Source organism: Misgurnus anguillicaudatus, chromosome 2, assembly GCF_027580225.2.
Source record: "Misgurnus anguillicaudatus chromosome 2, ASM2758022v2, whole genome shotgun sequence".
NCBI classification, from domain to species: Eukaryota; Metazoa; Chordata; class Actinopteri; order Cypriniformes; family Cobitidae; genus Misgurnus; species Misgurnus anguillicaudatus.
In genome coordinates, this window is record NC_073338.2 from 4880328 (window position 1) to 4906285 (window position 25958).

At 49.2% G+C, this 25958-nt stretch overlaps 28 non-coding genes across 28 annotated transcripts; 14 read left to right on the forward strand and 14 right to left on the reverse strand.

The window, feature by feature from the left end:
* Window positions 1–699: 699 nt before the first annotated feature.
* trnar-ccu (transfer RNA arginine (anticodon CCU)) lies at window positions 700–772 on the reverse strand. Its single transcript has one exon. It is a non-coding gene; the product is annotated as a tRNA-Arg (tRNA).
* Window positions 773–916: 144 nt separating this feature from the next.
* Window positions 917–1028, forward strand: trnal-caa (transfer RNA leucine (anticodon CAA)). The gene is made up of 2 exons: window positions 917–954; window positions 983–1028. It is a non-coding gene; the product is annotated as a tRNA-Leu (tRNA).
* Window positions 1029–2517: 1489 nt separating this feature from the next.
* Window positions 2518–2590, reverse strand: trnar-ccu (transfer RNA arginine (anticodon CCU)). The gene has a single exon. It is a non-coding gene; the product is annotated as a tRNA-Arg (tRNA).
* Window positions 2591–2734: 144 nt separating this feature from the next.
* On the forward strand, window positions 2735–2846 carry trnal-caa (transfer RNA leucine (anticodon CAA)). Its single transcript has 2 exons — window positions 2735–2772; window positions 2801–2846. It is a non-coding gene; the product is annotated as a tRNA-Leu (tRNA).
* Window positions 2847–4335: 1489 nt separating this feature from the next.
* trnar-ccu (transfer RNA arginine (anticodon CCU)) lies at window positions 4336–4408 on the reverse strand. The gene has a single exon. It is a non-coding gene; the product is annotated as a tRNA-Arg (tRNA).
* A 144-nt stretch (window positions 4409–4552) lies between these two features.
* trnal-caa (transfer RNA leucine (anticodon CAA)) lies at window positions 4553–4664 on the forward strand. The gene is made up of 2 exons: window positions 4553–4590; window positions 4619–4664. It is a non-coding gene; the product is annotated as a tRNA-Leu (tRNA).
* A 1489-nt stretch (window positions 4665–6153) lies between these two features.
* Window positions 6154–6226, reverse strand: trnar-ccu (transfer RNA arginine (anticodon CCU)). The gene has a single exon. It is a non-coding gene; the product is annotated as a tRNA-Arg (tRNA).
* A 144-nt stretch (window positions 6227–6370) lies between these two features.
* Window positions 6371–6482, forward strand: trnal-caa (transfer RNA leucine (anticodon CAA)). The gene is made up of 2 exons: window positions 6371–6408; window positions 6437–6482. It is a non-coding gene; the product is annotated as a tRNA-Leu (tRNA).
* A 1489-nt stretch (window positions 6483–7971) lies between these two features.
* On the reverse strand, window positions 7972–8044 carry trnar-ccu (transfer RNA arginine (anticodon CCU)). The gene has a single exon. It is a non-coding gene; the product is annotated as a tRNA-Arg (tRNA).
* A 144-nt stretch (window positions 8045–8188) lies between these two features.
* Window positions 8189–8300, forward strand: trnal-caa (transfer RNA leucine (anticodon CAA)). Its single transcript has 2 exons — window positions 8189–8226; window positions 8255–8300. It is a non-coding gene; the product is annotated as a tRNA-Leu (tRNA).
* A 1489-nt stretch (window positions 8301–9789) lies between these two features.
* On the reverse strand, window positions 9790–9862 carry trnar-ccu (transfer RNA arginine (anticodon CCU)). The gene has a single exon. It is a non-coding gene; the product is annotated as a tRNA-Arg (tRNA).
* A 144-nt stretch (window positions 9863–10006) lies between these two features.
* On the forward strand, window positions 10007–10118 carry trnal-caa (transfer RNA leucine (anticodon CAA)). Its single transcript has 2 exons — window positions 10007–10044; window positions 10073–10118. It is a non-coding gene; the product is annotated as a tRNA-Leu (tRNA).
* Window positions 10119–11607: 1489 nt separating this feature from the next.
* trnar-ccu (transfer RNA arginine (anticodon CCU)) lies at window positions 11608–11680 on the reverse strand. Its single transcript has one exon. It is a non-coding gene; the product is annotated as a tRNA-Arg (tRNA).
* Window positions 11681–11824: 144 nt separating this feature from the next.
* trnal-caa (transfer RNA leucine (anticodon CAA)) lies at window positions 11825–11936 on the forward strand. Its single transcript has 2 exons — window positions 11825–11862; window positions 11891–11936. It is a non-coding gene; the product is annotated as a tRNA-Leu (tRNA).
* Window positions 11937–13425: 1489 nt separating this feature from the next.
* On the reverse strand, window positions 13426–13498 carry trnar-ccu (transfer RNA arginine (anticodon CCU)). The gene has a single exon. It is a non-coding gene; the product is annotated as a tRNA-Arg (tRNA).
* Window positions 13499–13642: 144 nt separating this feature from the next.
* trnal-caa (transfer RNA leucine (anticodon CAA)) lies at window positions 13643–13754 on the forward strand. Its single transcript has 2 exons — window positions 13643–13680; window positions 13709–13754. It is a non-coding gene; the product is annotated as a tRNA-Leu (tRNA).
* Window positions 13755–15243: 1489 nt separating this feature from the next.
* Window positions 15244–15316, reverse strand: trnar-ccu (transfer RNA arginine (anticodon CCU)). Its single transcript has one exon. It is a non-coding gene; the product is annotated as a tRNA-Arg (tRNA).
* Window positions 15317–15460: 144 nt separating this feature from the next.
* trnal-caa (transfer RNA leucine (anticodon CAA)) lies at window positions 15461–15572 on the forward strand. The gene is made up of 2 exons: window positions 15461–15498; window positions 15527–15572. It is a non-coding gene; the product is annotated as a tRNA-Leu (tRNA).
* A 1489-nt stretch (window positions 15573–17061) lies between these two features.
* trnar-ccu (transfer RNA arginine (anticodon CCU)) lies at window positions 17062–17134 on the reverse strand. Its single transcript has one exon. It is a non-coding gene; the product is annotated as a tRNA-Arg (tRNA).
* A 144-nt stretch (window positions 17135–17278) lies between these two features.
* Window positions 17279–17390, forward strand: trnal-caa (transfer RNA leucine (anticodon CAA)). Its single transcript has 2 exons — window positions 17279–17316; window positions 17345–17390. It is a non-coding gene; the product is annotated as a tRNA-Leu (tRNA).
* A 1489-nt stretch (window positions 17391–18879) lies between these two features.
* On the reverse strand, window positions 18880–18952 carry trnar-ccu (transfer RNA arginine (anticodon CCU)). The gene has a single exon. It is a non-coding gene; the product is annotated as a tRNA-Arg (tRNA).
* Window positions 18953–19096: 144 nt separating this feature from the next.
* On the forward strand, window positions 19097–19208 carry trnal-caa (transfer RNA leucine (anticodon CAA)). The gene is made up of 2 exons: window positions 19097–19134; window positions 19163–19208. It is a non-coding gene; the product is annotated as a tRNA-Leu (tRNA).
* A 1489-nt stretch (window positions 19209–20697) lies between these two features.
* trnar-ccu (transfer RNA arginine (anticodon CCU)) lies at window positions 20698–20770 on the reverse strand. The gene has a single exon. It is a non-coding gene; the product is annotated as a tRNA-Arg (tRNA).
* A 144-nt stretch (window positions 20771–20914) lies between these two features.
* On the forward strand, window positions 20915–21026 carry trnal-caa (transfer RNA leucine (anticodon CAA)). The gene is made up of 2 exons: window positions 20915–20952; window positions 20981–21026. It is a non-coding gene; the product is annotated as a tRNA-Leu (tRNA).
* Window positions 21027–22515: 1489 nt separating this feature from the next.
* Window positions 22516–22588, reverse strand: trnar-ccu (transfer RNA arginine (anticodon CCU)). The gene has a single exon. It is a non-coding gene; the product is annotated as a tRNA-Arg (tRNA).
* A 144-nt stretch (window positions 22589–22732) lies between these two features.
* trnas-cga (transfer RNA serine (anticodon CGA)) lies at window positions 22733–22844 on the forward strand. Its single transcript has 2 exons — window positions 22733–22770; window positions 22799–22844. It is a non-coding gene; the product is annotated as a tRNA-Ser (tRNA).
* A 1489-nt stretch (window positions 22845–24333) lies between these two features.
* Window positions 24334–24406, reverse strand: trnar-ccu (transfer RNA arginine (anticodon CCU)). The gene has a single exon. It is a non-coding gene; the product is annotated as a tRNA-Arg (tRNA).
* Window positions 24407–24550: 144 nt separating this feature from the next.
* Window positions 24551–24662, forward strand: trnal-caa (transfer RNA leucine (anticodon CAA)). Its single transcript has 2 exons — window positions 24551–24588; window positions 24617–24662. It is a non-coding gene; the product is annotated as a tRNA-Leu (tRNA).
* The last annotated feature ends 1296 nt before the right edge of the window (window positions 24663–25958 follow it).

Sequence of the window (25958 nt, forward strand, 5' to 3'; positions counted from 1 at the left end):
CGGAGCCATGCAGGCTTTTAACAAAAAGTCTCCTAGCAGAGGATGGTTTCGATCCATCGACCTCTGGGTTATGGGCCCAGCACGCTTCCGCTGCGCCACTCTGCTTACACGTGCCCCGGGCGCGACTCCACCTACCGTCCCTAGCCTAGGAGGCCACACTGATGCAGAATGTTGGCATCATGCCAAGGATTCAGGTGTCTTGAATAAACTCGTAATTAAGAAACAAGGTACAGCTGCCTTTCCAAAGACGAGGACTCGTGGTGAAACAACGTAATGTTTTGTCAGCGTTTTCTCAGAGCCGGAGCCATGCAGGCTTTTAATTAAAGGACACCTAGCAGAGGATGGTTTCGATCCATCGACCTCTGGGTTATGGGCCCAGCACGCTTCCGCTGCGCCACTCTGCTCGAACGCAGCCCGGGCACGACTCAACCTACAGTCCCTGGCATAGCAGGCCACTCTGATGAAGAACGTTGGCACCATGCCAAGGATTCAGGTGTCTTGAATCAACTTGTAATAAAGAAATATAGTACAACTGCCTTTCCAATCGCGGTGAAACGGCATAACGTCCTGCCAGCCTTTCCTCAGAGCCGGAGCCATGCAAGCCTTCGAGAAAAGGGCTCTTAGCAGAGGATGGTTTCGATCCATCGACCTCTGGGTTATGGGCCCAGCACGCTTCCGCTGCGCCACTCTGTTGAAGCGCACCCCAGATGGGACTCGAACCCACAATCCCTGGCTTAGGAGGCCAGTGCCTTATCCATTAGGCCACTGGGGCTTGGGGGTCACGCACACGGACCATGTTCTGTTGGACCATCAACATACACAGACATGCTACAATGGATTGCATGACATGTTGGGAGAACAGAGAACTGACATGACTTTGGACACGGTAACATCTGCCTTGGGCCGTTAGCACCGTGTCAGAATGGCCGAGCGGTCTAAGGCGCCAGACTCAAGGGTGTTCGACCTTCTCAGTTTGTGAGGTTTCTGGTCTCCCAATGGAGGCGTGGGTTCAAATCCCACTTCTGACAAAAGGTTTTTGGCGAGGCATTGAAACTATCATAGTTCTCCCTCTGGATGCCTTGGTGCAAGACTCATTCACAACAAGTTTTCAAATGTAAGCACTTTCATCAGTTGGAATATCTGAAAGGGCCAATTTCAAAGTTTCTCCTAGGAAGGAATCTCATTTCCCACAACATGCTCTGAATAAATTCTTTCATTAACATCACTTTGGCAATGGGTGGATCTGAATGTGCCAATTTCAGACTCTCTCCTAGAAATGTCCCACATCCATGGCATTGATGATCAGGCCCCTTTCTCAAAAGCGCGCACGTGTGATTCATGAAAACGAATGTACCCATAGAAAGCACGCGTACGCCTCACTTTCAGACGTGAAATCTATAAATCGCAAATGAGCTTGAAATTGTGCGCAGCTGAACAGTTGCGGATTTTTAATCGATGCCTAATTAATGCCACTGACATATAAAAGAGCGCCTGTCAGTGTTTAAATCCTTTTAGAGCAGCAAAAATGGCTTATATTTCCAAAAACCTACAGCGATCGGACAAGCAAAAGCGCGTGGGTCTGCTCAGACCCTGACATGGCGCTAGGCACTTTTCCACGTCAAAGACAGTTTTAATAAATATGGCCTTTGCCGTGGATTTTGGGGACGCACACTTTACGATCAAATCTGTGCGTACGCGCGCTTTATAAATGAGGCTCCAGGTGTCTTAAATAGGCTTGTATTTAGGAAAAAAGCACAGCCGCCTTTGCAAAGATGAGGACTCATTGTGAAACGACGTAATGTCTTGTCAGCGTTTTCTCGGAGCCATGCAGGCTTTTAACTAAAGGTCACCTAGCAGAGGATGGTTTCGATCCATCGACCTCTGGGTTATGGGCCCAGCACGCTTCCGCTGCGCCACTCTGCTTACACGTGCCCCGGGCGCGACTCCACCTACCGTCCCTAGCCTAGGAGGCCACACTGATGCAGAATGTTGGCATCATGCCAAGGATTCAGGTGTCTTGAATAAACTCGTAATTAAGAAACAAGGTACAGCTGCCTTTCCAAAGACGAGGACTCGTGGTGAAACGACGTAATGTTTTGTCAGCGTTTTCTCAGAGCCGGAGCCATGCAGGCTTTTAATTAAAGGACACCTAGCAGAGGATGGTTTCGATCCATCGACCTCTGGGTTATGGGCCGAGCACGCTTCCGCTGCGCCACTCTGCTCGAACGCAACCCGGGCACGACTCAACCTACAGTCCCTGGCATAGCAGGCCACTCTGATGAAGAGCGTTGGCACCATGCCAAGGATTCAGGTGTCTTGAATCAACTTGTAATAAAGAAATATAGTACAACTGCCTTTCCAATCGCGGTGAAACGGCATAACGTCCTGCCAGCCTTTCCTCAGAGCCGGAGCCATGCAAGCCTTCGAGAAAAGGGCTCTTAGCAGAGGATGGTTTCGATCCATCGACCTCTGGGTTATGGGCCCAGCACGCTTCCGCTGCGCCACTCCGCTGAAGCGCACCCCAGATGGGACTCGAACCCACAATCCCTGGCTTAGGAGGCCAGTGCCTTATCCATTAGGCCACTGGGGCTTGGGGGTCACGCACACGGACCATGTTCTGTTGGACCATCAACATACACAGACATGCTACAATGGATTGCATGACATGTTGGGAGAACAGAGAACTGACATGACTTTGGACACGGTAACATCTGCCTTGGGCCGTTAGCACCGTGTCAGAATGGCCACGCGGTCTAAGGCGCCAGACTCAAGGGTGTTCGACCTTCTCAGTTTGTGAGGTTTCTGGTCTCCCAATGGGGGCGTGGGTTCAAATCCCACTTCTGACAAAAGGTTTTTGGCGAGGCATTGAAACTATCATAGTTCTCCCTCTGGATGCCTTGGTGCAAGACTCATTCACAACAAGTTTTCAAATGTAAGCACTTTCATCAGTTGGAATATCTGAAAGGGCCAATTTCAAAGTTTCTCCTAGGAAGGAATCTCATTTCCCACAACATGCTCTGAATAAATTCTTTCATTAACATCACTTTGGCAATGGGTGGATCTGAATGTGCCAATTTCAGACTCTCTCCTAGAAATGTCCCACATCCATGGCATTGATGATCAGGCCCCTTTCTCAAAAGCGCGCACGTGTGATTCATGAAAACGAATGTACCCATAGAAAGCACGCGTACGCCTCACTTTCAGACGTGAAATCTATAAATCGCAAATGAGCTTGAAATTGTGCGCAGCTGAACAGTTGCGGATTTTTAATCGATGCCTAATTAATGCCACTGACATATAAAAGAGCGCCTGTCAGTGTTTAAATCCTTTTAGAGCAGCAAAAATGGCTTATATTTCCAAAAACCTACAGCGATCGGACAAGCAAAAGCGCGTGGGTCTGCTCAGACCCTGACATGGCGCTAGGCACTTTTCCACGTCAAAGACAGTTTTAATAAATATGGCCTTTGCCGTGGATTTTGGGGACGCACACTTTACGATCAAATCTGTGCGTACGCGCGCTTTATAAATGAGGCTCCAGGTGTCTTAAATAGGCTTGTATTTAGGAAAAAAGCACAGCCGCCTTTGCAAAGATGAGGACTCATTGTGAAACGACGTAATGTCTTGTCAGCGTTTTCTCGGAGCCATGCAGGCTTTTAACTAAACGTCTCCTAGCAGAGGATGGTTTCGATCCATGGACCTCTGGGTTATGGGCCCAGCACGCTTCCGCTGCGCCACTCTGCTTACACGTGCCCCGGGCGCGACTCCACCTACCGTCCCTAGCCTAGGAGGCCACACTGATGCAGAATGTTGGCATCATGCCAAGGATTCAGGTGTCTTGAATAAACTCGTAATTAAGAAACAAGGTACAGCTGCCTTTCCAAAGACGAGGACTCGTGGTGAAACGACGTAATGTTTTGTCAGCGTTTTCTCAGAGCCGGAGCCATGCAGGCTTTTAATTAAAGGACACCTAGCAGAGGATGGTTTCGATCCATCGACCTCTGGGTTATGGGCCCAGCACGCTTCCGCTGCGCCACTCTGCTCGAACGCAGCCCGGGCACGACTCAACCTACAGTCCCTGGCATAGCAGGCCACTCTGATGAAGAACGTTGGCACCATGCCAAGGATTCAGGTGTCTTGAATCAACTTGTAATAAAGAAATATAGTACAACTGCCTTTCCAATCGCGGTGAAACGGCATAACGTCCTGCCAGCCTTTCCTCAGAGCCGGAGCCATGCAAGCCTTCGAGAAAAGGGCTCTTAGCAGAGGATGGTTTCGATCCATCGACCTCTGGGTTATGGGCCCAGCACGCTTCCGCTGCGCCACTCTGCTGAAGCGCACCCCAGATGGGACTCGAACCCACAATCCCTGGCTTAGGAGGCCAGTGCCTTATCCATTAGGCCACTGGGGCTTGGGGGTCACGCTCACGGACCATGTTCTGTTGGACCATCAACATACACAGACATGCTACAATGGATTGCATGACATGTTGGGAGAACAGAGAACTGACATGACTTTGGACACGGTAACATCTGCCTTGGGCCGTCAGCACCGTGTCAGAATGGCCGAGCGGTCTAAGGCGCCAGACTCAAGGGTGTTCGACCGTCTCAGTTTGTGAGGTTTCTGGTCTCCCAATGGAGGCGTGGGTTCAAATCCCACTTCTGACAAAAGGTTTTTGGCGAGGCATTGAAACTATCATAGTTCTCCCTCTGGATGCCTTGGTGCAAGACTCATTCACAACAAGTTTTCAAATGTAAGCACTTTCATCAGTTGGAATATCTGAAAGGGCCAATTTCAAAGTTTCTCCTAGGAAGGAATCTCATTTCCCACAACATGCTCTGAATAAATTCTTTCATTAACATCACTTTGGCAATGGGTGGATCTGAATGTGCCAATTTCAGACTCTCTCCTAGAAATGTCCCACATCCATGGCATTGATGATCAGGCCCCTTTCTCAAAAGCGCGCACGTGTGATTCATGAAAACGAATGTACCCATAGAAAGCACGCGTACGCCTCGCTTTCAGACGTGAAATCTATAAATCGCAAATGAGCTTGAAATTGTGCGCAGCTGAACAGTTGCGGATTTTTAATCGATGCCTAATTAATGCCACTGACATATAAAAGAGCGCCTGTCAGTGTTTAAATCCTTTTAGAGCAGCAAAAATGGCTTATATTTCCAAAAACCTACAGCGATCGGACAAGCAAAAGCGCGTGGGTCTGCTCAGACCCTGACATGGCGCTAGGCACTTTTCCACGTCAAAGACAGTTTTAATAAATATGGCCTTTGCCGTGGATTTTGGGGACGCACACTTTACGATCAAATCTGTGCGTACGCGCGCTTTATAAATGAGGCTCCAGGTGTCTTAAATAGGCTTGTATTTAGGAAAAAAGCACAGCCGCCTTTGCAAAGATGAGGACTCATTGTGAAACGACGTAATGTCTTGTCAGCGTTTTCTCGGAGCCATGCAGGCTTTTAACTAAAGGTCACCTAGCAGAGGATGGTTTCGATCCATCGACCCCTGGGTTATGGGCCCAGCACGCTTCCGCTGCGCCACTCTGCTTACACGTGCCCTGGGCGCGACTCCACCTACCGTCCCTAGCCTAGGAGGCCACACTGATGCAGAATGTTGGCATCATGCCAAGGATTCAGGTGTCTTGAATAAACTCGTAATTAAGAAACAAGGTACAGCTGCCTTTCCAAAGACGAGGACTCGTGGTGAAACGACGTAATGTTTTGTCAGCGTTTTCTCAGAGCCGGAGCCATGCAGGCTTTTAATTAAAGGACACCTAGCAGAGGATGGTTTCGATCCATCGACCTCTGGGTTATGGGCCGAGCACGCTTCCGCTGCGCCACTCTGCTCGAACGCAACCCGGGCACGACTCAACCTACAGTCCCTGGCATAGCAGGCCACTCTGATGAAGAGCGTTGGCACCATGCCAAGGATTCAGGTGTCTTGAATCAACTTGTAATAAAGAAATATAGTACAACTGCCTTTCCAATCGCGGTGAAACGGCATAACGTCCTGCCAGCCTTTCCTCAGAGCCGGAGCCATGCAAGCCTTCGAGAAAAGGGCTCTTAGCAGAGGATGGTTTCGATCCATCGACCTCTGGGTTATGGGCCCAGCACGCTTCCGCTGCGCCACTCTGCTGAAGCGCACCCCAGATGGGACTCGAACCCACAATCCCTGGCTTAGGAGGCCAGTGCCTTATCCATTAGGCCACTGGGGCTTGGGGGTCACGCACACGGACCATGTTCTGTTGGACCATCAACATACACAGACATGCTACAATGGATTGCATGACATGTTGGGAGAACAGAGAACTGACATGACTTTGGACACGGTAACATCTGCCTTGGGCCGTTAGCACCGTGTCAGAATGGCCACGCGGTCTAAGGCGCCAGACTCAAGGGTGTTCAACCTTCTCAGTTTGTGAGGTTTCTGGTCTCCCAATGGGGGCGTGGGTTCAAATCCCACTTCTGACAAAAGGTTTTTGGCGAGGCATTGAAACTATCATAGTTCTCCCTCTGGATGCCTTGGTGCAAGACTCATTCACAACAAGTTTTCAAATGTAAGCACTTTCATCAGTTGGAATATCTGAAAGGGCCAATTTCAAAGTTTCTCCTAGGAAGGAATCTCATTTCCCACAACATGCTCTGAATAAATTCTTTCATTAACATCACTTTGGCAATGGGTGGATCTGAATGTGCCAATTTCAGACTCTCTCCTAGAAATGTCCCACATCCATGGCATTGATGATCAGGCCCCTTTCTCAAAAGCGCGCACGTGTGATTCATGAAAACGAATGTACCCATAGAAAGCACGCGTACGCCTCACTTTCAGACGTGAAATCTATAAATCGCAAATGAGCTTGAAATTGTGCGCAGCTGAACAGTTGCGGAATTTTAATCGATGCCTAATTAATGCCACTGACATATAAAAGAGCGCCTGTCAGTGTTTAAATCCTTTTAGAGCAGCAAAAATGGCTTATATTTCCAAAAACCTACAGCGATCGGACAAGCAAAAGCGCGTGCGTCTGCTCAGACCCTGACATGGCGCTAGGCACTTTTCCACGTCAAAGACAGTTTTAATAAATATGGCCTTTGCCGTGGATTTTGGGGACGCACACTTTACGATCAAATCTGTGCGTACGCGCGCTTTATAAATGAGGCTCCAGGTGTCTTGAATAGGCTTGTAATTAGGAAAAAAGCACAGCCGCCTTTGCAAAGATGAGGACTCATTGTGAAACGACGTAATGTCTTGTCAGCGTTTTCTCGGAGCCATGCAGGCTTTTAACAAAAAGTCTCCTAGCAGAGGATGGTTTCGATCCATCGACCTCTGGGTTATGGGCCCAGCACGCTTCCGCTGCGCCACTCTGCTTACACGTGCCCCGGGCGCGACTCCACCTACCGTCCCTAGCCTAGGAGGCCACACTGATGCAGAATGTTGGCATCATGCCAAGGATTCAGGTGTCTTGAATAAACTCGTAATTAAGAAACAAGGTACAGCTGCCTTTCCAAAGACGAGGACTCGTGGTGAAACAACGTAATGTTTTGTCAGCGTTTTCTCAGAGCCGGAGCCATGCAGGCTTTTAATTAAAGGACACCTAGCAGAGGATGGTTTCGATCCATCGACCTCTGGGTTATGGGCCCAGCACGCTTCCGCTGCGCCACTCTGCTCGAACGCAGCCCGGGCACGACTCAACCTACAGTCCCTGGCATAGCAGGCCACTCTGATGAAGAACGTTGGCACCATGCCAAGGATTCAGGTGTCTTGAATCAACTTGTAATAAAGAAATATAGTACAACTGCCTTTCCAATCGCGGTGAAACGGCATAACGTCCTGCCAGCCTTTCCTCAGAGCCGGAGCCATGCAAGCCTTCGAGAAAAGGGCTCTTAGCAGAGGATGGTTTCGATCCATCGACCTCTGGGTTATGGGCCCAGCACGCTTCCGCTGCGCCACTCTGTTGAAGCGCACCCCAGATGGGACTCGAACCCACAATCCCTGGCTTAGGAGGCCAGTGCCTTATCCATTAGGCCACTGGGGCTTGGGGGTCACGCACACGGACCATGTTCTGTTGGACCATCAACATACACAGACATGCTACAATGGATTGCATGACATGTTGGGAGAACAGAGAACTGACATGACTTTGGACACGGTAACATCTGCCTTGGGCCGTTAGCACCGTGTCAGAATGGCCACGCGGTCTAAGGCGCCAGACTCAAGGGTGTTCAACCTTCTCAGTTTGTGAGGTTTCTGGTCTCCCAATGGGGGCGTGGGTTCAAATCCCACTTCTGACAAAAGTTTTTTGGCGAGGCATTGAAACTATCATAGTTCTCCCTCTGGATGCCTTGGTGCAAGACTCATTCACAACAAGTTTTCAAATGTAAGCACTTTCATCAGTTGGAATATCTGAAAGGGCCAATTTCAAAGTTTCTCCTAGGAAGGAATCTCATTTCCCACAACATGCTCTGAATAAATTCTTTCATTAACATCACTTTGGCAATGGGTGGATCTGAATGTGCCAATTTCAGACTCTCTCCTAGAAATGTCCCACATCCATGGCATTGATGATCAGGCCCCTTTCTCAAAAGCGCGCACGTGTGATTCATGAAAACGAATGTACCCATAGAAAGCACGCGTACGCCTCACTTTCAGACGTGAAATCTATAAATCGCAAATGAGCTTGAAATTGTGCGCAGCTGAACAGTTGCGGAATTTTAATCGATGCCTAATTAATGCCACTGACATATAAAAGAGCGCCTGTCAGTGTTTAAATCCTTTTAGAGCAGCAAAAATGGCTTATATTTCCAAAAACCTACAGCGATCGGACAAGCAAAAGCGCGTGCGTCTGCTCAGACCCTGACATGGCGCTAGGCACTTTTCCACGTCAAAGACAGTTTTAATAAATATGGCCTTTGCCGTGGATTTTGGGGACGCACACTTTACGATCAAATCTGTGCGTACGCGCGCTTTATAAATGAGGCTCCAGGTGTCTTGAATAGGCTTGTAATTAGGAAAAAAGCACAGCCGCCTTTGCAAAGATGAGGACTCATTGTGAAACGACGTAATGTCTTGTCAGCGTTTTCTCGGAGCCATGCAGGCTTTTAACTAAACGTCTCCTAGCAGAGGATGGTTTCGATCCATGGACCTCTGGGTTATGGGCCCAGCACGCTTCCGCTGCGCCACTCTGCTTACACGTGCCCCGGGCGCGACTCCACCTACCGTCCCTAGCCTAGGAGGCCACACTGATGCAGAATGTTGGCATCATGCCAAGGATTCAGGTGTCTTGAATAAACTCGTAATTAAGAAACAAGGTACAGCTGCCTTTCCAAAGACGAGGACTCGTGGTGAAACGACGTAATGTTTTGTCAGCGTTTTCTCAGAGCCGGAGCCATGCAGGCTTTTAATTAAAGGACACCTAGCAGAGGATGGTTTCGATCCATCGACCTCTGGGTTATGGGCCCAGCACGCTTCCGCTGCGCCACTCTGCTCGAACGCAGCCCGGGCACGACTCAACCTACAGTCCCTGGCATAGCAGGCCACTCTGATGAAGAACGTTGGCACCATGCCAAGGATTCAGGTGTCTTGAATCAACTTGTAATAAAGAAATATAGTACAACTGCCTTTCCAATCGCGGTGAAACGGCATAACGTCCTGCCAGCCTTTCCTCAGAGCCGGAGCCATGCAAGCCTTCGAGAAAAGGGCTCTTAGCAGAGGATGGTTTCGATCCATCGACCTCTGGGTTATGGGCCCAGCACGCTTCCGCTGCGCCACTCTGCTGAAGCGCACCCCAGATGGGACTCGAACCCACAATCCCTGGCTTAGGAGGCCAGTGCCTTATCCATTAGGCCACTGGGGCTTGGGGGTCACGCTCACGGACCATGTTCTGTTGGACCATCAACATACACAGACATGCTACAATGGATTGCATGACATGTTGGGAGAACAGAGAACTGACATGACTTTGGACACGGTAACATCTGCCTTGGGCCGTCAGCACCGTGTCAGAATGGCCGAGCGGTCTAAGGCGCCAGACTCAAGGGTGTTCGACCGTCTCAGTTTGTGAGGTTTCTGGTCTCCCAATGGAGGCGTGGGTTCAAATCCCACTTCTGACAAAAGGTTTTTGGCGAGGCATTGAAACTATCATAGTTCTCCCTCTGGATGCCTTGGTGCAAGACTCATTCACAACAAGTTTTCAAATGTAAGCACTTTCATCAGTTGGAATATCTGAAAGGGCCAATTTCAAAGTTTCTCCTAGGAAGGAATCTCATTTCCCACAACATGCTCTGAATAAATTCTTTCATTAACATCACTTTGGCAATGGGTGGATCTGAATGTGCCAATTTCAGACTCTCTCCTAGAAATGTCCCACATCCATGGCATTGATGATCAGGCCCCTTTCTCAAAAGCGCGCACGTGTGATTCATGAAAACGAATGTACCCATAGAAAGCACGCGTACGCCTCGCTTTCAGACGTGAAATCTATAAATCGCAAATGAGCTTGAAATTGTGCGCAGCTGAACAGTTGCGGATTTTTAATCGATGCCTAATTAATGCCACTGACATATAAAAGAGCGCCTGTCAGTGTTTAAATCCTTTTAGAGCAGCAAAAATGGCTTATATTTCCAAAAACCTACAGCGATCGGACAAGCAAAAGCGCGTGGGTCTGCTCAGACCCTGACATGGCGCTAGGCACTTTTCCACGTCAAAGACAGTTTTAATAAATATGGCCTTTGCCGTGGATTTTGGGGACGCACACTTTACGATCAAATCTGTGCGTACGCGCGCTTTATAAATGAGGCTCCAGGTGTCTTAAATAGGCTTGTATTTAGGAAAAAAGCACAGCCGCCTTTGCAAAGATGAGGACTCATTGTGAAACGACGTAATGTCTTGTCAGCGTTTTCTCGGAGCCATGCAGGCTTTTAACTAAAGGTCACCTAGCAGAGGATGGTTTCGATCCATCGACCCCTGGGTTATGGGCCCAGCACGCTTCCGCTGCGCCACTCTGCTTACACGTGCCCTGGGCGCGACTCCACCTACCGTCCCTAGCCTAGGAGGCCACACTGATGCAGAATGTTGGCATCATGCCAAGGATTCAGGTGTCTTGAATAAACTCGTAATTAAGAAACAAGGTACAGCTGCCTTTCCAAAGACGAGGACTCGTGGTGAAACGACGTAATGTTTTGTCAGCGTTTTCTCAGAGCCGGAGCCATGCAGGCTTTTAATTAAAGGACACCTAGCAGAGGATGGTTTCGATCCATCGACCTCTGGGTTATGGGCCGAGCACGCTTCCGCTGCGCCACTCTGCTCGAACGCAACCCGGGCACGACTCAACCTACAGTCCCTGGCATAGCAGGCCACTCTGATGAAGAGCGTTGGCACCATGCCAAGGATTCAGGTGTCTTGAATCAACTTGTAATAAAGAAATATAGTACAACTGCCTTTCCAATCGCGGTGAAACGGCATAACGTCCTGCCAGCCTTTCCTCAGAGCCGGAGCCATGCAAGCCTTCGAGAAAAGGGCTCTTAGCAGAGGATGGTTTCGATCCATCGACCTCTGGGTTATGGGCCCAGCACGCTTCCGCTGCGCCACTCTGCTGAAGCGCACCCCAGATGGGACTCGAACCCACAATCCCTGGCTTAGGAGGCCAGTGCCTTATCCATTAGGCCACTGGGGCTTGGGGGTCACGCACACGGACCATGTTCTGTTGGACCATCAACATACACAGACATGCTACAATGGATTGCATGACATGTTGGGAGAACAGAGAACTGACATGACTTTGGACACGGTAACATCTGCCTTGGGCCGTTAGCACCGTGTCAGAATGGCCACGCGGTCTAAGGCGCCAGACTCAAGGGTGTTCAACCTTCTCAGTTTGTGAGGTTTCTGGTCTCCCAATGGGGGCGTGGGTTCAAATCCCACTTCTGACAAAAGGTTTTTGGCGAGGCATTGAAACTATCATAGTTCTCCCTCTGGATGCCTTGGTGCAAGACTCATTCACAACAAGTTTTCAAATGTAAGCACTTTCATCAGTTGGAATATCTGAAAGGGCCAATTTCAAAGTTTCTCCTAGGAAGGAATCTCATTTCCCACAACATGCTCTGAATAAATTCTTTCATTAACATCACTTTGGCAATGGGTGGATCTGAATGTGCCAATTTCAGACTCTCTCCTAGAAATGTCCCACATCCATGGCATTGATGATCAGGCCCCTTTCTCAAAAGCGCGCACGTGTGATTCATGAAAACGAATGTACCCATAGAAAGCACGCGTACGCCTCACTTTCAGACGTGAAATCTATAAATCGCAAATGAGCTTGAAATTGTGCGCAGCTGAACAGTTGCGGAATTTTAATCGATGCCTAATTAATGCCACTGACATATAAAAGAGCGCCTGTCAGTGTTTAAATCCTTTTAGAGCAGCAAAAATGGCTTATATTTCCAAAAACCTACAGCGATCGGACAAGCAAAAGCGCGTGCGTCTGCTCAGACCCTGACATGGCGCTAGGCACTTTTCCACGTCAAAGACAGTTTTAATAAATATGGCCTTTGCCGTGGATTTTGGGGACGCACACTTTACGATCAAATCTGTGCGTACGCGCGCTTTATAAATGAGGCTCCAGGTGTCTTGAATAGGCTTGTAATTAGGAAAAAAGCACAGCCGCCTTTGCAAAGATGAGGACTCATTGTGAAACGACGTAATGTCTTGTCAGCGTTTTCTCGGAGCCATGCAGGCTTTTAACAAAAAGTCTCCTAGCAGAGGATGGTTTCGATCCATCGACCTCTGGGTTATGGGCCCAGCACGCTTCCGCTGCGCCACTCTGCTTACACGTGCCCCGGGCGCGACTCCACCTACCGTCCCTAGCCTAGGAGGCCACACTGATGCAGAATGTTGGCATCATGCCAAGGATTCAGGTGTCTTGAATAAACTCGTAATTAAGAAACAAGGTACAGCTGCCTTTCCAAAGACGAGGACTCGTGGTGAAACAACGTAATGTTTTGTCAGCGTTTTCTCAGAGCCGGAGCCATGCAGGCTTTTAATTAAAGGACACCTAGCAGAGGATGGTTTCGATCCATCGACCTCTGGGTTATGGGCCCAGCACGCTTCCGCTGCGCCACTCTGCTCGAACGCAGCCCGGGCACGACTCAACCTACAGTCCCTGGCATAGCAGGCCACTCTGATGAAGAACGTTGGCACCATGCCAAGGATTCAGGTGTCTTGAATCAACTTGTAATAAAGAAATATAGTACAACTGCCTTTCCAATCGCGGTGAAACGGCATAACGTCCTGCCAGCCTTTCCTCAGAGCCGGAGCCATGCAAGCCTTCGAGAAAAGGGCTCTTAGCAGAGGATGGTTTCGATCCATCGACCTCTGGGTTATGGGCCCAGCACGCTTCCGCTGCGCCACTCTGTTGAAGCGCACCCCAGATGGGACTCGAACCCACAATCCCTGGCTTAGGAGGCCAGTGCCTTATCCATTAGGCCACTGGGGCTTGGGGGTCACGCACACGGACCATGTTCTGTTGGACCATCAACATACACAGACATGCTACAATGGATTGCATGACATGTTGGGAGAACAGAGAACTGACATGACTTTGGACACGGTAACATCTGCCTTGGGCCGTTAGCACCGTGTCAGAATGGCCACGCGGTCTAAGGCGCCAGACTCAAGGGTGTTCAACCTTCTCAGTTTGTGAGGTTTCTGGTCTCCCAATGGGGGCGTGGGTTCAAATCCCACTTCTGACAAAAGTTTTTTGGCGAGGCATTGAAACTATCATAGTTCTCCCTCTGGATGCCTTGGTGCAAGACTCATTCACAACAAGTTTTCAAATGTAAGCACTTTCATCAGTTGGAATATCTGAAAGGGCCAATTTCAAAGTTTCTCCTAGGAAGGAATCTCATTTCCCACAACATGCTCTGAATAAATTCTTTCATTAACATCACTTTGGCAATGGGTGGATCTGAATGTGCCAATTTCAGACTCTCTCCTAGAAATGTCCCACATCCATGGCATTGATGATCAGGCCCCTTTCTCAAAAGCGCGCACGTGTGATTCATGAAAACGAATGTACCCATAGAAAGCACGCGTACGCCTCACTTTCAGACGTGAAATCTATAAATCGCAAATGAGCTTGAAATTGTGCGCAGCTGAACAGTTGCGGAATTTTAATCGATGCCTAATTAATGCCACTGACATATAAAAGAGCGCCTGTCAGTGTTTAAATCCTTTTAGAGCAGCAAAAATGGCTTATATTTCCAAAAACCTACAGCGATCGGACAAGCAAAAGCGCGTGCGTCTGCTCAGACCCTGACATGGCGCTAGGCACTTTTCCACGTCAAAGACAGTTTTAATAAATATGGCCTTTGCCGTGGATTTTGGGGACGCACACTTTACGATCAAATCTGTGCGTACGCGCGCTTTATAAATGAGGCTCCAGGTGTCTTGAATAGGCTTGTAATTAGGAAAAAAGCACAGCCGCCTTTGCAAAGATGAGGACTCATTGTGAAACGACGTAATGTCTTGTCAGCGTTTTCTCGGAGCCATGCAGGCTTTTAACTAAACGTCTCCTAGCAGAGGATGGTTTCGATCCATGGACCTCTGGGTTATGGGCCCAGCACGCTTCCGCTGCGCCACTCTGCTTACACGTGCCCCGGGCGCGACTCCACCTACCGTCCCTAGCCTAGGAGGCCACACTGATGCAGAATGTTGGCATCATGCCAAGGATTCAGGTGTCTTGAATAAACTCGTAATTAAGAAACAAGGTACAGCTGCCTTTCCAAAGACGAGGACTCGTGGTGAAACGACGTAATGTTTTGTCAGCGTTTTCTCAGAGCCGGAGCCATGCAGGCTTTTAATTAAAGGACACCTAGCAGAGGATGGTTTCGATCCATCGACCTCTGGGTTATGGGCCCAGCACGCTTCCGCTGCGCCACTCTGCTCGAACGCAGCCCGGGCACGACTCAACCTACAGTCCCTGGCATAGCAGGCCACTCTGATGAAGAACGTTGGCACCATGCCAAGGATTCAGGTGTCTTGAATCAACTTGTAATAAAGAAATATAGTACAACTGCCTTTCCAATCGCGGTGAAACGGCATAACGTCCTGCCAGCCTTTCCTCAGAGCCGGAGCCATGCAAGCCTTCGAGAAAAGGGCTCTTAGCAGAGGATGGTTTCGATCCATCGACCTCTGGGTTATGGGCCCAGCACGCTTCCGCTGCGCCACTCTGCTGAAGCGCACCCCAGATGGGACTCGAACCCACAATCCCTGGCTTAGGAGGCCAGTGCCTTATCCATTAGGCCACTGGGGCTTGGGGGTCACGCTCACGGACCATGTTCTGTTGGACCATCAACATACACAGACATGCTACAATGGATTGCATGACATGTTGGGAGAACAGAGAACTGACATGACTTTGGACACGGTAACATCTGCCTTGGGCCGTCAGCACCGTGTCAGAATGGCCGAGCGGTCTAAGGCGCCAGACTCAAGGGTGTTCGACCGTCTCAGTTTGTGAGGTTTCTGGTCTCCCAATGGAGGCGTGGGTTCAAATCCCACTTCTGACAAAAGGTTTTTGGCGAGGCATTGAAACTATCATAGTTCTCCCTCTGGATGCCTTGGTGCAAGACTCATTCACAACAAGTTTTCAAATGTAAGCACTTTCATCAGTTGGAATATCTGAAAGGGCCAATTTCAAAGTTTCTCCTAGGAAGGAATCTCATTTCCCACAACATGCTCTGAATAAATTCTTTCATTAACATCACTTTGGCAATGGGTGGATCTGAATGTGCCAATTTCAGACTCTCTCCTAGAAATGTCCCACATCCATGGCATTGATGATCAGGCCCCTTTCTCAAAAGCGCGCACGTGTGATTCATGAAAACGAATGTACCCATAGAAAGCACGCGTACGCCTCGCTTTCAGACGTGAAATCTATAAATCGCAAATGAGCTTGAAATTGTGCGCAGCTGAACAGTTGCGGATTTTTAATCGATGCCTAATTAATGCCACTGACATATAAAAGAGCGCCTGTCAGTGTTTAAATCCTTTTAGAGCAGCAAAAATGGCTTATATTTCCAAAAACCTACAGCGATCGGACAAGCAAAAGCGCGTGGGTCTGCTCAGACCCTGACATGGCGCTAGGCACTTTTCCACGTCAAAGACAGTTTTAATAAATATGGCCTTTGCCGTGGATTTTGGGGACGCACACTTTACGATCAAATCTGTGCGTACGCGCGCTTTATAAATGAGGCTCCAGGTGTCTTAAATAGGCTTGTATTTAGGAAAAAAGCACAGCCGCCTTTGCAAAGATGAGGACTCATTGTGAAACGACGTAATGTCTTGTCAGCGTTTTCTCGGAGCCATGCAGGCTTTTAACTAAAGGTCACCTAGCAGAGGATGGTTTCGATCCATCGACCCCTGGGTTATGGGCCCAGCACGCTTCCGCTGCGCCACTCTGCTTACACGTGCCCTGGGCGCGACTCCACCTACCGTCCCTAGCCTAGGAGGCCACACTGATGCAGAATGTTGGCATCATGCCAAGGATTCAGGTGTCTTGAATAAACTCGTAATTAAGAAACAAGGTACAGCTGCCTTTCCAAAGACGAGGACTCGTGGTGAAACGACGTAATGTTTTGTCAGCGTTTTCTCAGAGCCGGAGCCATGCAGGCTTTTAATTAAAGGACACCTAGCAGAGGATGGTTTCGATCCATCGACCTCTGGGTTATGGGCCGAGCACGCTTCCGCTGCGCCACTCTGCTCGAACGCAACCCGGGCACGACTCAACCTACAGTCCCTGGCATAGCAGGCCACTCTGATGAAGAGCGTTGGCACCATGCCAAGGATTCAGGTGTCTTGAATCAACTTGTAATAAAGAAATATAGTACAACTGCCTTTCCAATCGCGGTGAAACGGCATAACGTCCTGCCAGCCTTTCCTCAGAGCCGGAGCCATGCAAGCCTTCGAGAAAAGGGCTCTTAGCAGAGGATGGTTTCGATCCATCGACCTCTGGGTTATGGGCCCAGCACGCTTCCGCTGCGCCACTCTGCTGAAGCGCACCCCAGATGGGACTCGAACCCACAATCCCTGGCTTAGGAGGCCAGTGCCTTATCCATTAGGCCACTGGGGCTTGGGGGTCACGCACACGGACCATGTTCTGTTGGACCATCAACATACACAGACATGCTACAATGGATTGCATGACATGTTGGGAGAACAGAGAACTGACATGACTTTGGACACGGTAACATCTGCCTTGGGCCGTTAGCACCGTGTCAGAATGGCCACGCGGTCTAAGGCGCCAGACTCAAGGGTGTTCAACCTTCTCAGTTTGTGAGGTTTCTGGTCTCCCAATGGGGGCGTGGGTTCAAATCCCACTTCTGACAAAAGGTTTTTGGCGAGGCATTGAAACTATCATAGTTCTCCCTCTGGATGCCTTGGTGCAAGACTCATTCACAACAAGTTTTCAAATGTAAGCACTTTCATCAGTTGGAATATCTGAAAGGGCCAATTTCAAAGTTTCTCCTAGGAAGGAATCTCATTTCCCACAACATGCTCTGAATAAATTCTTTCATTAACATCACTTTGGCAATGGGTGGATCTGAATGTGCCAATTTCAGACTCTCTCCTAGAAATGTCCCACATCCATGGCATTGATGATCAGGCCCCTTTCTCAAAAGCGCGCACGTGTGATTCATGAAAACGAATGTACCCATAGAAAGCACGCGTACGCCTCACTTTCAGACGTGAAATCTATAAATCGCAAATGAGCTTGAAATTGTGCGCAGCTGAACAGTTGCGGAATTTTAATCGATGCCTAATTAATGCCACTGACATATAAAAGAGCGCCTGTCAGTGTTTAAATCCTTTTAGAGCAGCAAAAATGGCTTATATTTCCAAAAACCTACAGCGATCGGACAAGCAAAAGCGCGTGCGTCTGCTCAGACCCTGACATGGCGCTAGGCACTTTTCCACGTCAAAGACAGTTTTAATAAATATGGCCTTTGCCGTGGATTTTGGGGACGCACACTTTACGATCAAATCTGTGCGTACGCGCGCTTTATAAATGAGGCTCCAGGTGTCTTGAATAGGCTTGTAATTAGGAAAAAAGCACAGCCGCCTTTGCAAAGATGAGGACTCATTGTGAAACGACGTAATGTCTTGTCAGCGTTTTCTCGGAGCCATGCAGGCTTTTAACAAAAAGTCTCCTAGCAGAGGATGGTTTCGATCCATCGACCTCTGGGTTATGGGCCCAGCACGCTTCCGCTGCGCCACTCTGCTTACACGTGCCCCGGGCGCGACTCCACCTACCGTCCCTAGCCTAGGAGGCCACACTGATGCAGAATGTTGGCATCATGCCAAGGATTCAGGTGTCTTGAATAAACTCGTAATTAAGAAACAAGGTACAGCTGCCTTTCCAAAGACGAGGACTCGTGGTGAAACAACGTAATGTTTTGTCAGCGTTTTCTCAGAGCCGGAGCCATGCAGGCTTTTAATTAAAGGACACCTAGCAGAGGATGGTTTCGATCCATCGACCTCTGGGTTATGGGCCCAGCACGCTTCCGCTGCGCCACTCTGCTCGAACGCAGCCCGGGCACGACTCAACCTACAGTCCCTGGCATAGCAGGCCACTCTGATGAAGAACGTTGGCACCATGCCAAGGATTCAGGTGTCTTGAATCAACTTGTAATAAAGAAATATAGTACAACTGCCTTTCCAATCGCGGTGAAACGGCATAACGTCCTGCCAGCCTTTCCTCAGAGCCGGAGCCATGCAAGCCTTCGAGAAAAGGGCTCTTAGCAGAGGATGGTTTCGATCCATCGACCTCTGGGTTATGGGCCCAGCACGCTTCCGCTGCGCCACTCTGTTGAAGCGCACCCCAGATGGGACTCGAACCCACAATCCCTGGCTTAGGAGGCCAGTGCCTTATCCATTAGGCCACTGGGGCTTGGGGGTCACGCACACGGACCATGTTCTGTTGGACCATCAACATACACAGACATGCTACAATGGATTGCATGACATGTTGGGAGAACAGAGAACTGACATGACTTTGGACACGGTAACATCTGCCTTGGGCCGTTAGCACCGTGTCAGAATGGCCACGCGGTCTAAGGCGCCAGACTCAAGGGTGTTCAACCTTCTCAGTTTGTGAGGTTTCTGGTCTCCCAATGGGGGCGTGGGTTCAAATCCCACTTCTGACAAAAGGTTTTTGGCGAGGCATTGAAACTATCATAGTTCTCCCTCTGGATGCCTTGGTGCAAGACTCATTCACAACAAGTTTTCAAATGTAAGCACTTTCATCAGTTGGAATATCTGAAAGGGCCAATTTCAAAGTTTCTCCTAGGAAGGAATCTCATTTCCCACAACATGCTCTGAATAAATTCTTTCATTAACATCACTTTGGCAATGGGTGGATCTGAATGTGCCAATTTCAGACTCTCTCCTAGAAATGTCCCACATCCATGGCATTGATGATCAGGCCCCTTTCTCAAAAGCGCGCACGTGTGATTCATGAAAACGAATGTACCCATAGAAAGCACGCGTACGCCTCACTTTCAGACGTGAAATCTATAAATCGCAAATGAGCTTGAAATTGTGCGCAGCTGAACAGTTGCGGAATTTTAATCGATGCCTAATTAATGCCACTGACATATAAAAGAGCGCCTGTCAGTGTTTAAATCCTTTTAGAGCAGCAAAAATGGCTTATATTTCCAAAAACCTACAGCGATCGGACAAGCAAAAGCGCGTGCGTCTGCTCAGACCCTGACATGGCGCTAGGCACTTTTCCACGTCAAAGACAGTTTTAATAAATATGGCCTTTGCCGTGGATTTTGGGGACGCACACTTTACGATCAAATCTGTGCGTACGCGCGCTTTATAAATGAGGCTCCAGGTGTCTTGAATAGGCTTGTAATTAGGAAAAAAGCACAGCCGCCTTTGCAAAGATGAGGACTCATTGTGAAACGACGTAATGTCTTGTCAGCGTTTTCTCGGAGCCATGCAGGCTTTTAACAAAAAGTCTCCTAGCAGAGGATGGTTTCGATCCATCGACCTCTGGGTTATGGGCCCAGCACGCTTCCGCTGCGCCACTCTGCTTACACGTGCCCCGGGCGCGACTCCACCTACCGTCCCTAGCCTAGGAGGCCACACTGATGCAGAATGTTGGCATCATGCCAAGGATTCAGGTGTCTTGAATAAACTCGTAATTAAGAAACAAGGTACAGCTGCCTTTCCAAAGACGAGGACTCGTGGTGAAACAACGTAATGTTTTGTCAGCGTTTTCTCAGAGCCGGAGCCATGCAGGCTTTTAATTAAAGGACACCTAGCAGAGGATGGTTTCGATCCATCGACCTCTGGGTTATGGGCCCAGCACGCTTCCGCTGCGCCACTCTGCTCGAACGCAGCCCGGGCACGACTCAACCTACAGTCCCTGGCATAGCAGGCCACTCTGATGAAGAACGTTGGCACCATGCCAAGGATTCAGGTGTCTTGAATCAACTTGTAATAAAGAAATATAGTACAACTGCCTTTCCAATCGCGGTGAAACGGCATAACGTCCTGCCAGCCTTTCCTCAGAGCCGGAGCCATGCAAGCCTTCGAGAAAAGGGCTCTTAGCAGAGGATGGTTTCGATCCATCGACCTCTGGGTTATGGGCCCAGCACGCTTCCGCTGTGCCACTCTGTTGAAGCGCACCCCAGATGGGACTCGAACCCACAATCCCTGGCTTAGGAGGCCAGTGCCTTATCCATTAGGCCACTGGGGCTTGGGGGTCACGCACACGGACCATGTTCTGTTGGACCATCAACATACACAGACATGCTACAATGGATTGCATGACATGTTGGGAGAACAGAGAACTGACATGACTTTGGACACGGTAACATCTGCCTTGGGCCGTTAGCACCGTGTCAGAATGGCCGAGCGGTCTAAGGCGCCAGACTCAAGGGTGTTCGACCTTCTCAGTTTGTGAGGTTTCTGGTCTCCCAATGGAGGCGTGGGTTCAAATCCCACTTCTGACAAAAGGTTTTTGGCGAGGCATTGAAACTATCATAGTTCTCCCTCTGGATGCCTTGGTGCAAGACTCATTCACAACAAGTTTTCAAATGTAAGCACTTTCATCAGTTGGAATATCTGAAAGGGCCAATTTCAAAGTTTCTCCTAGGAAGGAATCTCATTTCCCACAACATGCTCTGAATAAATTCTTTCATTAACATCACTTTGGCAATGGGTGGATCTGAATGTGCCAATTTCAGACTCTCTCCTAGAAATGTCCCACATCCATGGCATTGATGATCAGGCCCCTTTCTCAAAAGCGCGCACGTGTGATTCATGAAAACGAATGTACCCATAGAAAGCACGCGTACGCCTCACTTTCAGACGTGAAATCTATAAATCGCAAATGAGCTTGAAATTGTGCGCAGCTGAACAGTTGCGGATTTTTAATCGATGCCTAATTAATGCCACTGACATATAAAAGAGCGCCTGTCAGTGTTTAAATCCTTTTAGAGCAGCAAAAATGGCTTATATTTCCAAAAACCTACAGCGATCGGACAAGCAAAAGCGCGTGGGTCTGCTCAGACCCTGACATGGCGCTAGGCACTTTTCCACGTCAAAGACAGTTTTAATAAATATGGCCTTTGCCGTGGATTTTGGGGACGCACACTTTACGATCAAATCTGTGCGTACGCGCGCTTTATAAATGAGGCTCCAGGTGTCTTAAATAGGCTTGTATTTAGGAAAAAAGCACAGCCGCCTTTGCAAAGATGAGGACTCATTGTGAAACGACGTAATGTCTTGTCAGCGTTTTCTCGGAGCCATGCAGGCTTTTAACTAAAGGTCACCTAGCAGAGGATGGTTTCGATCCATCGACCTCTGGGTTATGGGCCCAGCACGCTTCCGCTGCGCCACTCTGCTTACACGTGCCCCGGGCGCGACTCCACCTACCGTCCCTAGCCTAGGAGGCCACACTGATGCAGAATGTTGGCATCATGCCAAGGATTCAGGTGTCTTGAATAAACTCGTAATTAAGAAACAAGGTACAGCTGCCTTTCCAAAGACGAGGACTCGTGGTGAAACGACGTAATGTTTTGTCAGCGTTTTCTCAGAGCCGGAGCCATGCAGGCTTTTAATTAAAGGACACCTAGCAGAGGATGGTTTCGATCCATCGACCTCTGGGTTATGGGCCGAGCACGCTTCTGCTGCGCCACTCTGCTCGAACGCAACCCGGGCACGACTCAACCTACAGTCCCTGGCATAGCAGGCCACTCTGATGAAGAGCGTTGGCACCATGCCAAGGATTCAGGTGTCTTGAATCAACTTGTAATAAAGAAATATAGTACAACTGCCTTTCCAATCGCGGTGAAACGGCATAACGTCCTGCCAGCCTTTCCTCAGAGCCGGAGCCATGCAAGCCTTCGAGAAAAGGGCTCTTAGCAGAGGATGGTTTCGATCCATCGACCTCTGGGTTATGGGCCCAGCACGCTTCCGCTGCGCCACTCTGCTGAAGCGCACCCCAGATGGGACTCGAACCCACAATCCCTGGCTTAGGAGGCCAGTGCCTTATCCATTAGGCCACTGGGGCTTGGGGGTCACGCACACGGACCATGTTCTGTTGGACCATCAACATACACAGACATGCTACAATGGATTGCATGACATGTTGGGAGAACAGAGAACTGACATGACTTTGGACACGGTAACATCTGCCTTGGGCCGTTAGCACCGTGTCAGAATGGCCACGCGGTCTAAGGCGCCAGACTCGAGGGTGTTCAACCTTCTTAGTTTGTGAGGTTTCTGGTCTCCCAATGGGGGCGTGGGTTCAAATCCCACTTCTGACAAAAGGTTTTTGGCGAGGCATTGAAACTATCATAGTTCTCCCTCTGGATGCCTTGGTGCAAGACTCATTCACAACAAGTTTTCAAATGTAAGCACTTTCATCAGTTGGAATATCTGAAAGGGCCAATTTCAAAGTTTCTCCTAGGAAGGAATCTCATTACCCACAACATGCTCTGAATAAATTCTTTCATTAACATCACTTTGGCAATGGGTGGATCTGAATGTGCCAATTTCAGACTCTCTCCTAGAAATGTCCCACATCCATGGCATTGATGATCAGGCCCCTTTCTCAAAAGCGCGCACGTGTGATTCATGAAAACGAATGTACCCATAGAAAGCACGCGTACGCCTCATTTTCAGACGTGAAATCTATAAATCGCAAATGAGCTTGAAATTGTGCGCAGCTGAACAGTTGCGGAATTTTAATCGATGCCTAATTAATGCCACTGACATATAAAAGAGCGCCTGTCAGTGTTTAAATCCTTTTAGAGCAGCAAAAATGGCTTATATTTCCAACAACCTACAGCGATCGGACAAGCAAAAGCGCGTGCGTCTGCTCAGACCCTGACATGGCGCTAGGCACTTTTCCACGTCAAAGACAGTTTTAATAAATATGGCCTTTGCCGTGGATTTTGGGGACGCACACTTTACGATCAAATCTGTGCGTACGCGCGCTTTATAAATGAGGCTCCAGGTGTCTTGAATAGGCTTGTAATTAGGAAAAAAGCACAGCCGCCTTTGCAAAGATGAGGACTCATTGTGAAACGACGTAATGTCTTGTCAGCGTTTTCTCGGAGCCATGCAGGCTTTTAACTAAACGTCTCCTAGCAGAGGATGGTTTCGATCCATGGACCTCTGGGTTATGGGCCCAGCACGCTTCCGCTGCGCCACTCTGCTTACACGTGCCCCGGGCGCGACTCCACCTACCGTCCCTAGCCTAGGAGGCCACACTGATGCAGAATGTTGGCATCATGCCAAGGATTCAGGTGTCTTGAATAAACTCGTAATTAAGAAACAAGGTACAGCTGCCTTTCCAAAGACGAGGACTCGTGGTGAAACGACGTAATGTTTTGTCAGCGTTTTCTCAGAGCCGGAGCCATGCAGGCTTTTAATTAAAGGACACCTAGCAGAGGATGGTTTCGATCCATCGACCTCTGGGTTATGGGCCCAGCACGCTTCCGCTGCGCCACTCTGCTCGAACGCAGCCCGGGCACGACTCAACCTACAGTCCCTGGCATAGCAGGCCACTCTGATGAAGAACGTTGGCACCATGCCAAGGATTCAGGTGTCTTGAATCAACTTGTAATAAAGAAATATAGTACAACTGCCTTTCCAATCGCGGTGAAACGGCATAACGTCCTGCCAGCCTTTCCTCAGAGCCGGAGCCATGCAAGCCTTCGAGAAAAGGGCTCTTAGCAGAGGATGGTTTCGATCCATCGACCTCTGGGTTATGGGCCCAGCACGCTTCCGCTGCGCCACTCTGCTGAAGCGCACCCCAGATGGGACTCGAACCCACAATCCCTGGCTTAGGAGGCCAGTGCCTTATCCATTAGGCCACTGGGGCTTGGGGGTCACGCTCACGGACCATGTTCTGTTGGACCATCAACATACACAGACATGCTACAATGGATTGCATGACATGTTGGGAGAACAGAGAACTGACATGACTTTGGACACGGTAACATCTGCCTTGGGCCGTCAGCACCGTGTCAGAATGGCCGAGCGGTCTAAGGCGCCAGACTCAAGGGTGTTCGACCGTCTCAGTTTGTGAGGTTTCTGGTCTCCCAATGGAGGCGTGGGTTCAAATCCCACTTCTGACAAAAGGTTTTTGGCGAGGCATTGAAACTATCATAGTTCTCCCTCTGGATGCCTTGGTGCAAGACTCATTCACAACAAGTTTTCAAATGTAAGCACTTTCATCAGTTGGAATATCTGAAAGGGCCAATTTCAAAGTTTCTCCTAGGAAGGAATCTCATTTCCCACAACATGCTCTGAATAAATTCTTTCATTAACATCACTTTGGCAATGGGTGGATCTGAATGTGCCAATTTCAGACTCTCTCCTAGAAATGTCCCACATCCATGGCATTGATGATCAGGCCCCTTTCTCAAAAGCGCGCACGTGTGATTCATGAAAACGAATGTACCCATAGAAAGCACGCGTACGCCTCGCTTTCAGACGTGAAATCTATAAATCGCAAATGAGCTTGAAATTGTGCGCAGCTGAACAGTTGCGGATTTTTAATCGATGCCTAATTAATGCCACTGACATATAAAAGAGCGCCTGTCAGTGTTTAAATCCTTTTAGAGCAGCAAAAATGGCTTATATTTCCAAAAACCTACAGCGATCGGACAAGCAAAAGCGCGTGGGTCTGCTCAGACCCTGACATGGCGCTAGGCACTTTTCCACGTCAAAGACAGTTTTAATAAATATGGCCTTTGCCGTGGATTTTGGGGACGCACACTTTACGATCAAATCTGTGCGTACGCGCGCTTTATAAATGAGGCTCCAGGTGTCTTAAATAGGCTTGTATTTAGGAAAAAAGCACAGCCGCCTTTGCAAAGATGAGGACTCATTGTGAAACGACGTAATGTCTTGTCAGCGTTTTCTCGGAGCCATGCAGGCTTTTAACTAAAGGTCACCTAGCAGAGGATGGTTTCGATCCATCGACCTCTGGGTTATGGGCCCAGCACGCTTCCGCTGCGCCACTCTGCTTACACGTGCCCTGGGCGCGACTCCACCTACCGTCCCTAGCCTAGGAGGCCACACTGATGCAGAATGTTGGCATCATGCCAAGGATTCAGGTGTCTTGAATAAACTCGTAATTAAGAAACAAGGTACAGCTGCCTTTCCAAAGACGAGGACTCGTGGTGAAACGACGTAATGTTTTGTCAGCGTTTTCTCAGAGCCGGAGCCATGCAGGCTTTTAATTAAAGGACACCTAGCAGAGGATGGTTTCGATCCATCGACCTCTGGGTTATGGGCCCAGCACGCTTCCGCTGCGCCACTCTGCTCGAACGCAGCCCGGGCACGACTCAACCTACAGTCCCTGGCATAGCAGGCCACTCTGATGAAGAACGTTGGCACCATGCCAAGGATTCAGGTGTCTTGAATCA